Here is a 3,167-nt window from a genome sequence, read left to right on the forward strand (position 1 = left end):
GATCCAATGTATCATATCATAATACAAATCATATAAATTCCAAGATCATAAATCCCCCATTAGTGTGTACAGATCATGCCGGCGCCTTCCCACGGTCCTCGCTAGTACCTGAAACACATAACACAACAACTGTAAGCATAAATGCTTAGTGAGTTCCCCAAAATACTTCTTACGCACATACACCCTTCCAGGCCATGACCTTCCAGTCCATGTGTCTCAGGGGACTTCCGTCCCAACCCGGTAAACCTTCCGGTCTTACCCGCGTCAACCTTCCGGTCCACACCATAATGCCTTCCTGCCCATAACATAAATGCCTTCCGGCCCACAACATAATGCCTTCCGGCCCATACATAAATGCCTTCCGGTCCATAACATAATGCCTTCCGGCCCACATCAAGCATAGCATACATAGCACATATAAATGACTAACTTAATCATATACAATGCATACAACTCATAACATACCCGACCTTCTGGTCACACAATAAAACCCTTCCTGGTACAGTATAGTGAGAAAACTCACCTCGTGGAAAGTCTAGAATCTCACGTGCTCGCTATCTCCGAATCCCGAATGAAGACTTAACCTCGCTTAATCATAACGAATATCATTTTAATTAATATAGACTTCCACCACTAGACTTTACCCCTTATTAACATTCCTCATAGGGGTAAAAGACCATTTTACCCTCCCTTAACTCAAAGTCCACATGTTGACCAAAACCCTAAAAGTCAGCAAAAGTCAACATCTTCAGTACGCGGGGCGTACATCGCCAACTCAATAATCAGGGTCTCCACCCAGTACGTTGCGCGTACTGGGAGTTACACCCAGCGTAATAGTCAGATCTAGACACACTTCATTTCTGGTCTTAATCGGTTAAGCCACTACTTCAACTTCTAGATCCGGCCTTATTTAAGCATCCTTACTCATAAAGTCGGAACCTTTAAGCCTTGGCATGGCTGTAAAGGCTCTTATACTTCTTAACACTTTTCCATTTCAACTCAAGGATCTAGATCTCATGCATGGCTAATCATTCACGTCCAAGATTACATTTTTATGGATCTACAACTCAAATGGACCAGAAATATGATGAATCTAAGCTAATAGAGACCACTTGCTCATAAAGTCTCCACCTTTGGGACCAAAACCCTAGAAAATGGTCCATAAAGCATACCACAAGATCTACAAGTCAAGATCCGAACTTTTTACCTTAGAAAGAAGCTCCAACCTTTGCTAAGCCTGGATCTACACTTGAACACCAGCTTCTAGCCTTCACAATGGACTCTTCTTCTCCTTTGCTACCTTGAAATGACCCCACCAAGCTTAGAACACACATAAAAAGGGCTAGGAACGAAGGGACACTCTCTTAGGGTTTCTTTCTGAAGGATGGTGGCTGAGGAACCAAGCCATCTCATTCCTTTTATAGCCAACAACTCAAATTAGGGTTTTGGGTCTGGACCGGTTACACCCAGCGTAGCCTTAGGTACGCCTAGCGTACCCGGGTGGCAACACGTTCAATTTAAGCACGCGAGTATGCGCAACGTACTCTTTGTACGCCCAGCGTAATCGCCCCAACACAAAAGGGCCAACATGACATTTATGAAAAGATGAAGGGCTAAAAGGTTATACCTGAATTCCGGGCTGTTACAAGTTGCCCAAGCTGCGTTTCTATATTGTGGATAGATGCTTGCTGGTTCCTAAGCATGGTTCTTGTTTCTTGAATTGCAACATCATGATCACTATGTCTCTTTTCGGAAGAAACTACAAATTTGGTAAGCATCTCTTCCAAACTTGGTTTTCTTTCTTGTACCGACTCCTCCTTTTGGTAAAATCCTCTTCCTTTTTGCTTGCACTTCTCCTCCTTGGCCTTTTTGTACTCTTCATAAGGGAGCCACTCTTTCTTTGGTTTTCGCCAATCTTCATCATATCGGTCCCCACTTGAGTAACATACTTGCACCTTCTTGTTGCGATTTTCATCCAAGTCACAGTCTCTAGTAAGGAGAGGTCCATTGCAGTTTTCGCAACCCACCCGTATAGCATGTATCGTTTGGTCCATCTTGTCCATCCTCCTATCCATGTTTTTCAACATAGCCATCACTGCTGACAAGTCTTCTGAAGCTGCATAAGCGGATCCCCGTGTCACATCATTTCTTGGATTATGATATTCTCTAAAATTCTTAGAGAATTCTTCAATTAGTTGTTTTATCACTGGAGACGCCTTCTACGTAAGTGGACCTTGCGAGTCAAGTAACTGCCTTGTTGTAAAATTTACTCCATCATAAAAAATGGAGACTTCTTGCTGGCTATTGAGGTCGTGATGTTGGCAATTCCTTAGCAAGCTCTTGTACCTTTCCCAAGCTTCATATAGTGACTCTCCAGCTTGTTGTTCAAAGTTGGCTATGGCTTTCTTAAGCTTAGATATCTTGGATGGTGGGCAGAATTGATCAATGAACTCTTCTTTCAGCTGAGCCCATGTAGTGATGGTTCCGGGGGGGGGGGGTAGTGACTTGAGCCAATCCTTTGCAGCACCCTTCAAAGTAACCGGAAGCATGCGAAGTAGCTGAGTTTCCTGGGGCACGTTGGGAAAATCGAAGTAATCAGCCACATCATTAACTTCATCTAAGTGCTTGTAGGCGTCTTCGTGATCCCTGCCAGTGAAAGGGGTCTCTTTAAGTAAAGCTAGGATATGACCCTTAAGCTCAAAAGTAGCAGTTGCGGGAATTGCAGGTTGCACAAGTCCCGGGCCAGTGTCATCTCGCATCCTCTTCTTCCATTCCCCCATGGGGACTTCATCGATATTAGCCATAGTGATAGCTAAATCGTCCTCGAAATCGGATTCGTGCTCGTATGTAGGTTCTTCTTCTTCCTTGGTTTCGTACTCGATGTCTTCCTTAATTGGGTCTTTGATTACAAAAGAGGCGCTGGATGCTCTTGATTTACTGCTCTTCTTCTTGCTGAAAACGGACTTGAGGTTCTTTAGTGGTGAATTCTTGGAAGAAACGGATTCTCCAACGGATTTTCCTTTGTTTCTCCTTAGTGCGGATTCCGGGTCTTCGAGAGGGGGGACCAGAGGTGTATCAGATCCTCGGGTCATGAAACAACTGCAAACAAACAGGAAAAAACGCATAAAAAGAACAAAAATAAAACAGAACGAAAACCAAAAATACTT

At 43.7% G+C, this 3,167-nt stretch overlaps 1 non-coding gene across 1 annotated transcript; it reads left to right on the forward strand.

Moving 5' to 3' along the window:
- The first annotated feature begins 2,307 nt into the window (after window positions 1–2,307).
- On the forward strand, window positions 2,308–2,414 carry LOC145071664 (small nucleolar RNA R71). Its single transcript, XR_013690671.1, has one exon. It is a non-coding gene; the product is annotated as a small nucleolar RNA R71 (small nucleolar RNA).
- The last annotated feature ends 753 nt before the right edge of the window (window positions 2,415–3,167 follow it).

Source organism: Lactuca serriola, chromosome 8 (assembly GCF_051521515.1).
Source record: "Lactuca serriola cultivar US96UC23 chromosome 8, Lser_US96UC23_V15, whole genome shotgun sequence".
Taxonomy (NCBI): Eukaryota; Viridiplantae; Streptophyta; class Magnoliopsida; order Asterales; family Asteraceae; genus Lactuca; species Lactuca serriola.